This window comes from Somniosus microcephalus, unplaced genomic scaffold (assembly GCF_052327205.1).
Source record: "Somniosus microcephalus isolate GS21.2 unplaced genomic scaffold, FLI_Smic_1.0 unresolved_chr1, whole genome shotgun sequence".
NCBI lineage: Eukaryota > Metazoa > Chordata > Chondrichthyes > Squaliformes > Somniosidae > Somniosus > Somniosus microcephalus.
The window spans coordinates 29,364,177-29,378,152 of NW_028225179.1; the positions used below are offsets into that span (position 1 = coordinate 29,364,177).

Genomic DNA, 13,976 nt, shown 5'->3' on the forward strand with positions numbered 1-13,976 from the left:
ATAGGAGCAGGATCAGGCTACACGGCCCCTGGGCCCGCTCCGCTACCCACAGGGCCATGACTGATCCGAACCTAGATTCATGCCCAAATTCCTGCCCGCTCCCCGTAACCCTTAATTCCCTTTACTTCTAGGAAACTGTCTATTTCTGTTTTAAATTTATGTAATGATGTAGCTTCGACAGCTTTTTGGGGCAGCATATTCCATGGACCTACCACCCTCTGAGTGAAGTAGTTCCTCCTCATCTCAGTTTTGAAAGAGCAGCCACTTATTCTAAGACTATGCCCCCTAGTTCTAGTTTCACCCATCATCGGGAACCTCTTCCCCGCATCCACCCGATCCAACCCCTTCACAATCTTATATGTTTCAATAAGATCGCCTCTCATTCTTCTGAACTCCAATGAGTAGAGTCCCAATCTACTCAACCTCTCCTCATATGTCCATCCCCTCATCCCCAGGATTAACCGAGTGAACCTTCTTTGTACTGCCTCGAGAGCAAGTATGTCTTTTCTTAAGTATGGACACCAAAACTGTACGCAGTATTCCAGGTGCAGTCTCACCAATACCTTGTTAAACTGAAGCAATACCTCCCTATTTTTATATTCTATCCCCCTAGCAATGAAAGCCAACATTCCATTGGCCTTCTTAATCACTTGCTGCACCTGCATACTAACCTTTTGAGTTTCGTGCACCAGGACCCCCAGATCCCTTTGTACTTCAGTACTTTCCATTTTCTTGCCATTAAGATAATAACTTGCTCTACGATTTTTCCTGCCAAAGTGCATAACCTCACACTTTCCAGTATTGTATTCCATCTGCCAAATCTCTGCCCACTTACTTAGCCTGTCGATGTCCCCTTGCAGGTTTTTTATGTCCTCCTCACTCACTACTTTCCCTCCCATCTTAGTATCAGCTGAAAACTTTGCTATGTTACACTCGGTCCCCTCCTCCAAATCGTTAATATAGATTGTGAAGAGTTGGGGACCCAGCACTGACCCCTGCGGAACACCACTAGTTACTGATTGCCAGTCTGAGAATGAACCATTTATCCCAACTCTCTGCCTTCTGTTAGATAGCCAATCCTCTATCCATGCCAGAATATTACCCCCAATCCCGTGATTTTTTATCTTAAGCAATAATCTTTTGTGTGGCACCTTGTCAAATGCCTTTTGGAAGTCTAAATACACTACGTCCACTGGTTCCCCTTTATCCACCCTATATGTTACTTCCTCAAAGAACTCCAGCAAATTTGTCAAACATGACTTCCCCTTCATAAAACCATGCTGACTTTGTCCTATTAAATTGTGATTATCCAAATGTCCTGTTACTGTCTCCTTAATAATAGACTCCAAAATTTTACCTACCACAGATGTTAGGCTAACCGGTCTATAGTTTCCAGCCTTCTGTCTACTGCCCTTTTTAAATAAGGGTGTTACATTAGCAGTTTTCCAGTCTGCTGGGACCTTTGCCGAGTCCAGGGAGTTTTGGAAAATTATTACCAATGCATCCACAATCCCTACCGCCCCTTCCCTCAAGACCCTAGGATGTAAGCCATCAGGTCCAGGGGATTTATCCGCCTTGAGTCCCATTATTTTACCGAGTACCACTTCCTTAGTGATTGATCGTGTTTAGCTCCTTCCCCCCCCCCCCCTTTAGCCCCCTGTTTGTCCAGTGTTGGGATATTCTTAGTGTCTTCTGCTGTAAAGACTGATGTAAAATATTCATTCAGTGTTTTTGCCATCTCCATATTTCCCACCATTAATTTCCCAGTCTCATCCTCTAAGGGACCAACATTTACTTTAGCCACCCTTTTTTCTTTTTATATAACTATAAAAACTCTTACTATCTGTTTTTATATTTTGTGCTAATTTACTTTCATAATCTATCTTCCCTTTCTTAATCTTTTTGTTGTTTTTTGCTGTCTTTTAAAGTTTTCCCTATCCTCCCACTAGATTTGGCTACCTTATATGCCCTTGTTTTTAGTCGCATACTATCCTTAATTTCTTTACTTAGCCACGGATGGCTGTCTTTTCTTTTACACCCTTTTCTTCTCAGTAGAATATATATTGGAAGTTGTAAAATAACTCCTTAAATGTACACCACTGATCATGTATCGTCTTACCCTTTAATCTATTCTCCCAATCCACTCTACTCAATTCCGCTCTCATACCTTCATAGTCTCCTTTTATTCAAGCTTAGCACGCTTGTTTGAGATCCAACCTTCTCACCCTCTAATTGAATATGGAATTCAACCATTTTATGGTCACTCATTCCAAGGGGATCCTTTACTAGGACATTTTTAATTAATCCCGTCTCGTTACACAGGACCAGATCTAAGGTTGCTTGCCCCCTGGTCGGTTCAGTTACATACTGCTCAAGAAACCCATCCCTAATACACTCAATTAACTCATCCTCAAGGCAGCCCTGCCCAATTTGATTTGTCCAATTAATATGATAGTTAAAATCCCCCATAATTATAGATGTTCCCTTATTACAAGCCTCAACTATTTCCTGATTGATACTCCGGCCAACAGAGTTGCCACTGTTCGGAGGCCTATAGACTACGCCCACTAGTGTTTTTTCCCCTTATTATTCCTTACCTCCACCCAAACTGTTTCATTATCCTGATCTTTTGACCCAATATCATTTCTCTGTATTAGTGATTCCTTCCTTTATTAACATAGCCACCCCACCTCCCCTTCCTTCCTGCCTGTCCTTCCTGATTGTTAAATAACCTGGTATGTTTAATTCCCAGTCATTGTCACCCTGCAACCATGTTTCTGTAATGGCCACAAGATCATACCCATATGTAGTTATTTGTGCCATTAACTCGTCTATTTTGTTACGAATGCTACGTGCATTCAGATAGAGAACTTTCAAAGATGTTTTGTGACACTTAGTTCCTGCTTTTGCCCTTTTTATTACTTTACCTTTTACTCCATACCTTCTGCCCCTTCCTGACACGCTCTGGTTTTTAATTTCCCCACTGCTGCCTAAGTCTATGACCTTCTCTGTTGTCATTTGTATTATTTGCTCTCTAGGAACCTCCCCCCCCCCCCCCCCCCACTAGTTAGTTTAAAGCCCTCTCTACAGCCCTAGTTATATGATCCGCCAGGACTCTAGTCCCAGCACTGGCCAAGTGAAGCCCGTCCCAACGGAACAGCTCCCTCCTGCCCCAGTACTGGTGCCAGTGTCCCAGGAAGCAAAACCCATTTCTCCCACACCAGTCTTTGAGCCGCACATTTAACTCTCTAATTTTATTTGTCCTAGCCAAATTCGCTTGTGGCTCAGGTAATAATCCAGAGATTATTACCCTTGTGGTTCTGCTTTTTAATTTGGCCCCTAGCTGCTGAAACTCCCTCAGCAGAACCTCCTTACTTGTCCTATCTATGTCGTTGGTACCAACATGGACCACGACAACTGGATCCTCCCCCTCCCACTCCAAGTTTCTCTGCAGTCCAGAGGAGATGTCCTTAACCCTGGCACTGGGCAGGCAACACAGCCTTCGGGAACTCTCGCTCTCGGCTGCAAAGAACTCTATCTATCCCCCTAACGATACTATCCCCTACCACTACAACATTTCTTTTAACTCCCGCCCCCCCCCCCCCCCACTTGAATGGCCCCCTGCTCCACGGTGCTGTGGCCAGGTTGCTCATCCTCCCTGCAGTCCCTGCTCCTGTCCCCACAGGAAGTAAGAGCCTCGAACCTGTTGGACAAGTGCAAGGGCTGCGGCTCCTCCAACACTACCTCCTGGATCCCCGTACCTGCCTCACTTCTAGTCACACCATCCTGACCCTGGCCACGGACTACATCTGAATTAATTAATCTAATTGGTGTGACTACTTCCTGGAACAGAGTCCAGGTAACTCTTCCCCCTCCCTGATATGTCTCAGTGTTTGAAGCTCGGACTCCAGCTCTTCAACACGGAGCCGGAGTTCCTCGAGCAGCCAACACTTACTGCAAATGTGATCACCGTGAGCATCAATGGTGTCCACCAGCTCCCACATATTGCAGCAGCAACACATCATCTGATCTCCCATTCTATGTAATTAATTAAATTTATTAATATTATTCTTAAATATCCTCTGCCCCGATTCTACATGGTGAATATCACACCTTAGAAACTATAAACCAAAACTATAAAGTAAATGAAGGAAATGAGAGATGACAAAAATCATCTGTGGAGTAAATGAGAGGCTTTTCAAGAAAAAAACACTGGTTAAAATGTATGAGACACGAACAGGAAAACTAACCCCCCAAAGAATGAGGATTGAAAACCCGACGCTGTGCAGGTTTTTCCTCCCCCATTACTGTTAATATCCCACCTAGTCTAATCCCAACCTCCTGCTCACTACCCATTACTGTTAATATCCCACCTAGTCTAATCCCAACCTCCTGCTCACTGCCCATTACTGTTAATATCCCCCCTAGTCTAATCCCAACCTCCTGCTCACTGCCCATTACTGTTAATATCCCACCTAGTCTAATCCCAACCTCCTGCTCACTACCCATTACTGTTAATATCCCACCTAGTCTAATCCCAACCTCCTGCTCACTGCCCATTACTGTTAATATCCCACCTAGTCTAATCCCAACCTCCTGCTCACTGCCCATTACTGTTAATATCCCACCTAGTCTAATCCCAACCTCCTGCTCACTGCCCATTACTCTTAATATCCCACCTAGTCTAATCCCAACCTCCTGCTCACTACCCATTACCGTTAATATCCCACCTAGTCTAATCCCAACCTCCTGCTCACTACCCATTACCGTTAATATCCCACCTAGTCTAATCCCAACCTCCTGCTCACTGCCCATTACCGTTAATATCCCACCTAGTCTAATCCCAACCTCCTGCTCACTGCCCATTACTGTTAATATCCCACCTAGTCTAATCCCAACCTCCTGCTCACTGCCCATTACTGTTAATATCCCACCTAGTCTAATCCCAACCTCCTGCTCACTGCCCATTACTGTTAATATCCCACCTCGTCTAATCCCAACCTCCTGCTCACTACCCATTACTGTTAATATCCCACCTAGTCTAATCCCAACCTCCTGCTCACTGCCCATTACTGTTAATATCCCACCTAGTCTAATCCCAACCTCCTGCTCACTGCCCATTACTGTTAATATCCCACCTAGTCTAATCCCAACCTCCTGCTCACTGCCCATTACTGTTAATATCCCACCTAGTCTAATCCCAACCTCCTGCTCACTACCCATTACCGTTAATATCCCACCTAGTCTAATCCCAACCTCCTGCTCACTGCCCATTACTGTTAATATCCCACCTAGTCTAATCCCAACCTCCTGCTCACTACCCATTACCGTTAATATCCCACCTAGTCTAATCCCAACCTCCTGCTCACTACCCATTACCGTTAATATCCCACCTAGTCTAATCCCAACCTCCTGCTCACTGCCCATTACTGTTAATATCCCACCTAGTCTAATCCCAACCTCCTGCTCACTGCCCATTACTGTTAATATCCCACCTAGTCTAATCCCAACCTCCTGCTCAATGCCCATTACTGTTAATATCCCACCTAGTCTAATCCCAACCTCCTGCTCACTACCCATTACTGTTAATATCCCACCTAGTCTAATCCCAACCTCCTGCTCACTGCCCATTACCGTTAATATCCCACCTAGTCTAATCCCAACCTCCTGCTCACTGCCCATTACCGTTAATATCCCACCTAGTCTAATCCCAACCTCCTGCTCACTGCCCATTACTGTTAATATCCCACCTAGTCTATCCCAACCTCCTGCTCACTGCCCATTACTGTTAATATCCCACCTAGTCTAATCCCAACCTCCTGCTCACTGCCCATTACTGTTAATATCCCACCTAGTCTAATCCCAACCTCCTGCTCACTACCCATTACTGTTACTATCGCACCTAGTCTAATCCCAACCTCCTGCTCACTACCCATTACTGTTAATATCCCACCTAGTCTAATCCCAACCTCCTGCTCACTACCCATTACTGTTACTATCGCACCTAGTCTAATCCCAACCTCCTGCTCACTACCCATTACTGTTAATATCCCACCTAGTCTAATCCCAACCTCCTGCTCACTGCCCATTACTGTTAATATCCCACCTAGTCTATCCCAACCTCCTGCTCACTGCCCATTACTGTTAATATCCCACCTAGTCTAATCCCAACCTCCTGCTCACTGCCCATTACTGTTAATATCCCACCTAGTCTAATCCCAACCTCCTGCTCACTGCCCATTACTGTTAATATCCCACCTAGTCTAATCCCAACCTCCTGCTCACTACCCATTACTGTTAATATCCCACCTAGTCTAATCCCAACATCCTGCTCACTGCCCATTACTGTTAATATCCCACCTAGTCTAATCCCAACCTCCTGCTCACTGCCCATTACTGTTAATATCCCACCTAGTCTAATCCCAACCTCCTGCTCACTGCCCACTACTGTTAATATCCCACCTAGTCTAATCCCAACCTCCTGCTCACTGCCCATTACTGTTAATATCCCACCTAGTCTAATCCCAACCTCCTGCTCACTGCCCATTACTGTTAATATCCCACCTAGTCTAATCCCAACCTCCTGCTCACTGCCCATTACTGTTAATATCCCACCTTGTCTAATCCCAACCTCCTGCTCACTGCCCACTACTGTTAATATCCCACCTAGTCTAATCCCAACCTCCTGCTCACTGCCCATTACTGTTAATATCCCACCTTGTCTAATCCCAACCTCCTGCTCACTGCCCATTACTGTTAATATCCCACCTAGTCTAATCCCAACCTCCTGCTCACTGCCCATTACTGTTAATATCCCACCTAGTCTAATCCCAACCTCCTGCTCACTGCCCACTACTGTTAATATCCCACCTAGTCTAATCCCAACCTCCTGCTCACTGCCCATTACTGTTAATATCCCACCTAGTCTAATCCCAACCTCCTGCTCACTACCCATTACTGTTACTATCCCACCAATCTAATCCCAACCTCCTGCTCACTGCCCATTACTGTTAATATCCCACCTAGTCTAATCCCAACCTCCTGCTCACTGCCCATTACCGTTAATATCCCACCTAGTCTAAACCCAACCTCCTGCTCACTGCCCATTACTGTTAATATCCCACCTAGTCTAATCCCAACCTCCTGCTCACTGCCCATTACCGTTAATATCCCACCTAGTCTAATCCCAACCTCCTGCTCACTGCCCATTACCGTTAATATCCCACCCAGTCTAATCCCAACCTCCTGCTCACTGCCCATTACTGTTAATATCCCACCTAGTCTAATCCCAACCTCCTGCTCACTGCACATTACTGTTAATATCCCACCTAGTCTAATCCCAACCTCCTGCTCACTGCACATTACTGTTAATATCCCACGTAGTCTAATCCCACCACCTGTTGACCACATTAAGGTTAGTATCCCAGTCAGTCCAGGTGCAATCTTCTGTTCACTCCCCACACTCCAACATTCCTTTCTATCCACGCAGCAATAGAAATAGATTTTAGCAAATCAATGTCCAGTTGCTTCCACCATAGCTTGTGGGATTGAATTCTGCTTTCTAACCACCGCATGTGTAATTACATTTATCAACCTTCACCCCAATTCTTTGAATTAGCCTAAATATGTGCCCTCTGGGCAATCAGTGGAAATATCAGTAAATATTTATTTGATCAGAACTCCTCACTTAACCTGCTCACCTCTCGTGGAATGAGCCCAACGTTCTCAAATCGCACTCTCTAACGGTAACTCCACATCCCTGGTAACATCCTCGTGCAATTGCACGCCAGTTTTTTCCACTGCTTTTACATCCTATAAATGGAGTGTCCAAACCTGTACACAACTGGGTAAATTACCAGCCCCTGTGCTCTTGGTGTGGGACGTCACTCCCCAGGGGGAACATGAGGAAATTGAGATTACTCAGTCTGTAATTACCAGCCCCTGTGCTCTCGGTGTGGGACGTCACTCCCCAGGGGGAACATGAGGAAATTGAGATTTCTCAGTCTGTAATTACCAGCCCCTGTGCTCTTGGTGTGGGACGTCACTCCCCAGGAGGAACATGAGGAAATTGAGATTACTCAGTCTGTAATTACCTGCCCCTGTGCTCTTGGTGTGGGACGTCACTCCCCAGGGGGAACATGAGGAAATTGAGATTTCTCAGTCTGTAATTACCTGCCCCTGTGCTCTTGGTGTGGGACGTCACTCCCCGGGGGGAACATGAGGAAATTGAGATTACTCAGTCTGTAATTACCTGCCCCTGTGCTCTTGGTGTGGGACGTCACTCCCCAGGGGGGAACATGAGGAAATTGAGATTACTCAGTCTGTAATTACCGGCCCCTGTGCTCTTGGTGTGGGATGTCACTCCCCAGGGTGAACATGAGGAAATTGAGATTACTCAGTCTGTAATTACCTGCCCCTGTGCTCTTGGTGTGTGACGTCACTCCCCAGGGGGGGAACATGAGGAAATTGAGATTACTCAGTCTGTAATTACCTGCCCCTGTGCTCTTGGTGTGTGACGTCACTCCCCAGGGGGGGAACATGAGGAAATTGAGATTTCTCAGTCTGTAATTACCTGCCCCTGTGCTCCTGGTGTGGGACGTCACTCCCCAGGGGGAACATGAGGAAATTGAGATTTCTCAGTCTGTAATTACCAGCCCCTGTGCTCTTGGTGTGGGACGTCACTCCCCAGGAGGAACATGAGGAAATTGAGATTACTCAGTCTGTAATTACCTGCCCCTGTGCTCTCGGTGTGGGACGTCACTCCCCAGGGGGAACATGAGGAAATTGAGATTACTCAGTCTGTAATTAGCAGCCCCTGTGCTCTTGGTGTGGGACGTCACTCCCCAGGGGGAACATTAGGAAATTGAGATTACTCAGTCTGTAATTACTGGCCGCTGTGCTCTCGGTGTGGGATGTCACTCCCCAGGGGGGAACATGAGGAAATTGAGATTTCTTAGTCTGTAATTACCTGCCCCTGTGCTCTTGGTGTGGGATGTCACTCCCCAGGGGGGAACATGAGGAAATTGAGATTACTAAGTCTGTAATTACCTGCCCCTGTGCTCTCGGTGTGGGACGTCACTCCCCAGGGGGGAACATGAGGAAATTGACATTACTCAGTCTGTAATTACCTGCCCCTGTGCTCTTGGTGTGGAACGTCACTCCCCAGGGGGAACATGAGGAAATTGAGATTTCTCAGTCTGTAATTACCTGCCCCTGTGCTCTTGGTGTGGGACGTCACTCCCTAGGGGGAACATGGGGAAATTGAGATTACTCAGTCTGCAATTACCTGCCCCTGTGCTCTTGGTGTGGGACGTCACTCCCCAGGGGGAACATGAGGAAATTGAGATTTCTCAGTCTGTAATTACCAGCCCCTGTGCTCTTGGTGTGGGACGTCACTCCCCAGGGGGGAACATGAGGAAATTGAGATTTCTCAGTCTGTAATTACCTGCCCTTGTGCTCTTGGTGTGGGACGTCACTCCCCAGGGGGAACATGAGGAAATTGAGATTACTCAGTCTGTAATTACCAGCCCCTGTGCTCTCGGTGTGGGATGTCACTCCCCAGGGGGAACATGGGGAAATTGAGATTTCTCAGTCTGTAATTACCTGCCCCTGTGCTCTCGGTGTGGGACGTCACTCCCCAGGGGGGAACATGGGGAAATTGAGATTTCTCAGTCTGTAATTACCTGCCCCTGTGCTCTTGGTGTGGGACGTCACTCCCCAGGGGGGAACATGAGGAAATCGAGATTTCTCAGTCTGTAATTACCTGCCCCTGTACTCTTGGTGTGGGACGTCACTCCCCAGGGGGGAACATGAGGAAATTGAGATTTCTCAGTCTGTAATTACCTGCCCCTGTGCTCCTGGTGTGGGACGTCACTCCCCAGGGGGAACATGAGGAAATTGAGATTTCTCAGTCTGTAATTACCAGCCCCTGTGCTCTTGGTGTGGGACGTCACTCCCCAGGAGGAACATGAGGAAATTGAGATTACTCAGTCTGTAATTACCTGCCCCTGTGCTCTCGGTGTGGGACGTCACTCCCCAGGGGGAACATGAGGAAATTGAGATTTCTCAGTCTGTAATTACCTGCCCCTGTGCTCTCGGTGTGGGACGTCACTCCCCAGGGGGGAACATGAGGAAATTGAGATTTCTCAGTCTGTAATTACCTGCCCCTGTGCTCTTGGTGTGGGACGTCACTCCCCAGGGGGAACATGAGGAAATTGAGATTTCTCAGTCTGTAATTACCAGCCCCTGTGCTCTTGGTGTGGGACGTCACTCCCCAGGGGGAACATGGGGAAATTGAGATTTCTCAGTCTGTAATTACCTGCCCCTGTGCTCTCGGTGTGGGACGTCACTCCCCAGGGGGGAACATGAGGAAATTGAGATTTCTCAGTCTGTAATTACCAGCCCCTGTGCTCTTGGTGTGGGACGTCACTCCCCAGGGGGGAACATGAGGAAATTGAGATTTCTCAGTCTGTAATTACCTGCCCCTGTGCTCCTGGTGTGGGACGTCACTCCCAGGGGGAACATGGGGAAATTGAGATTACTCAGTCTGTGATTACCTGCCCCTGTGCTCCTGGTGTGGGACGTCACTCCCCAGGGGGAACATGAGGAAATTGAGATTTCTCAGTCTGTAATGACCTGCCCCTGTGCTCTTGGTGTGGGACGTCACTCCCCAGGGGGAACATGAGGAAATTGAGATTACTCCGACTGTAATTACCTGCCCCTGTGCTCTTGGTGTGGGACGTCACTCCCCAGGGGAACATGAGGAAATTGAGATTTCTCAGTCTGTAATTACCTGCCCCTGTGCTCTCGGTGTGGGACGTCACTCCCCAGGGGGGAACATGGGGAAATTGAGATTTCTCAGTCTGTAATTACCAGCCCCTGTGCTCTTGGTGTGGGACGTCACTCCCCAGGAGGTGAACATGGGGAAATTGAGATTTCTCAGTCTGTAATTACCTGCCCCTGTGCTCTTGGTGTGGGACGTCACTCCCCAGGGGAACATGGGGAAATTGAGATTTCTCAGTCTGTAATTACCTGCCCCTGTGCTCTTGGTGTGGGTCGTCACTCCCCAGGGGGAACATGAGGAAATTGAGATTTCTCAGTCTGTAATTACCTGCCCCTGTGCTCTTGGTGTGGGACGTCACTCCCCAGGGGGAACATGAGGAAATTGAGATTTCTCAGTCGGGATTTTCCATCCGCTCACTTTAATGGTTTGGTTTCTGCACCATTTTGTTCAGGGACTGAGTGACTGGGGGATAAATTAGTGATAGTTTTGTGGCGTTGCCACATTGGGGAAACACTGTGTGTATGTAGATAAACCTGAATAATCCCCTTTTAACTGCTGTATTCCCCTCCCCCCGCAAGACAGTTGCAAGCTGAGAGGAATAAGGCACGTTCAGACTTGCCTGGTTTTCCTTCTCTCCGCAGCAATCAGGTTCCAGCAGGTGACCAATCCGTGAGTCATCACAGGCTCGCAGGCTTCACGAATTCAGTACTGTATTGTGAGAGTTGGAGTAAAGAACTATTTCTTGTCGCTCGCTGTGTTGCCTATTTCTTTACGCGGGAGACCGTAGTCCCCCACATTGGTGACCCCGAATGTCGGCGGCCGAAGCCCCCGACTCACGCAGCCCTACAGAGGCCAGCAATGACCCGATGGCAACCAGCAGCAGCCTGATGTCGGCTGGCGCCGCGTCCTTGAAGCTCCCCACCTTCTGGGAACACCAAGCATCTGCTTGGTTCGCGCACTCGGAGGCCCAATTCACCCTTCGCAGGGTTCAAGACGATGAAGAAAGGTACCTCCACGTAGTCTCAGCACTAGCAAGCTCTCCCGCCGCCGAAGTTCTCGACCTGCTGGGGAACCCACCACAGACCGGCAAGTACTCAACCATTAAGGGCTGCTTGCTGCAGGCTTACGGCCTGTCCGGGGAGGAGAGGGCCCGCAGGCTTCTCTCACTACCAGGCCTCGGCGATTCTACCCCGACCCAGTTGATGAGCCGGATGCTTGCGCTCCTGGGCTCTGAACCGCCGTGCTTCTTGTTTCGGGCCCTTTTCCTCAGCCTGCTTCCTCAGCAGGTACAGACTGCCCTCGCGGGGTCCCCGATCACGGACTGCGTACAACTGGCAGCCGCCGCGGACAATGTCTTCGCCGTCGCCCAACTCGGCTGTGCAGCCGCGAGGCTCCCCGACACCACCGAGCGCGCGCCGCCACGCCAGGCCGCAGAACTATGCTATTACCACGCGCGTTTCGGCCACAAGGCCCAACGCTGCAGAGCACCCTGCTCTTTCGATCAAACCAAGATGGCCGCCCGGCCCAACACACCAGCCCCGCGCCGCCGCCTAGGCCCGCTCGACCGCACCCCCGCCGCCACGATGGCCATCGGCGCCGCAGGTAAACTGCTGTACATAACCGACTCTCTTTCAGGGCGCAGATTCCTTTGCGACATCGGAGCCCAATGCAGCATAATTCCTGCCTCCCAGCTCGACATCCAGGCAGGCCGCAGCGGCCCACCCCTTGTGGCGGCAAATGGCGCAGCCATCGCTACTTTCGGAAAGCGACTGGCCGAGGTTTGTTTCAACGGCCAGCGATTTACGTGGGATTTCGTGACGGCCTCGGTGGCACATCCCTTGCTGGGCGCTGATTTTCTTTGCGCCCACGGACTCCTGATCGACGTCCGCGACAGGCGCCTGATCGACGCAGCAACTTTCGCTTCACTGGCCTGCCAGCAGAGCAACAGCCCGGCCCTCGTCGGGTCCTGCTCCGCCCCGGCGCATGACGACTACGCCCGCCTACTTGCAGATTTCCCGAGGCTCACACAACCGACCTTCTCAGCCGCGGCAGCCAAGCATGGGGTCGAGCACCACATCGCCACTGGGACCACCAGTGTTCGCTCGAGCCAGACGCCTGGACCCAGCCAAGATGGCGGCCAAGGAAGAATTCGCCACGATGGAAAAACTGGGCATCATCCGCTGCTCGAACAGCCCTTGGTCGTCCCCCCTCCACATTGTGCCCAAGCCGGGCGGTGGCTGGCGCCCCTGCGGCGACTACAGACGGCTCAACGATGCCACCACGCCCGATAGATACCCCATTCCGCACATCCAAGACTTCTCGGCACACCTAGCAGGAAAGTCCGTCTTTTCCAAGGTCGACCTGATTCGTGGCTACCATCAGGTCCCCGTCCACCACGCAGACGTCCAGAAGACGGCGGTCATCACCCCCTTCGGACTGTTCGAGTTCCTGCGCATGCCCTTCGGGCTCAAGAACGCCGCACAGGCCTTCCAACGGCTCATGGATTCCGTCCTATGGGACCTGAGCTTCCTGTTCGTCTATCTGGACGATATCCTCGTGGCCAGCACCAGCAAGGCCGAGCACATCGCGCATTTGCGCTCCCTTTTCCAGCGCCTCAGCCAACACGGGCTAATCGTCAACCCGGCCAAATGCCAGTTCGGAGCAGCCCAAATTGACATTCTCGGCCACAGAATCTCGCCAAGGGGAGCCATTCCCCTACCTTCCAAGGTGCAGGCGGTGGCGGACTTTCCCGAGCCCACCTCGGTCAAGGCGCTGCAGAAAGTTTTGGGGATGGTCAATTTCTATCACCGGTTCGTGCCCAAGGCTGCCGCACTCATGCGCCCCCTCTACAAAGCCACCAGGGGCAAAACGGGCAAAGAGCAACTCACCTGGTCCAGCGAGATGGTGACAGCCTTCCACCAGACCAAAAGCGCCTTGGCCAACGCCACACTACTGGCCCACCCCATCCCAGGCGCCAAGACCGCCCTCACCACGGATGCCTCGGATTGCGCCGTCCAGCAACAGCCGACAGCTGCGGAAGAACGAGCAGGCCTACACGTTCGACAGAGAGCCCCTGTTCCTGGCAATCCAGCACTTCCGTTTCCTTCTGGAAGGCCGGCCTCACCGCATTCGTGGACCACAAGCCGCTCACTTTCGCCATGGCCAAAGTAACCGAACCCTGGTCCGCGCGCCA

At 50.0% G+C, this 13,976-nt stretch overlaps 1 protein-coding gene across 1 annotated transcript in view; it reads left to right on the forward strand.

Annotated features, from left to right (window-relative positions):
- Positions 1-13,976, forward strand: part of LOC147094551 (NACHT, LRR and PYD domains-containing protein 3-like) — an 82,802-nt gene that overhangs the window by 27,511 nt on the left and 41,315 nt on the right. The window lies entirely within an intron of this gene.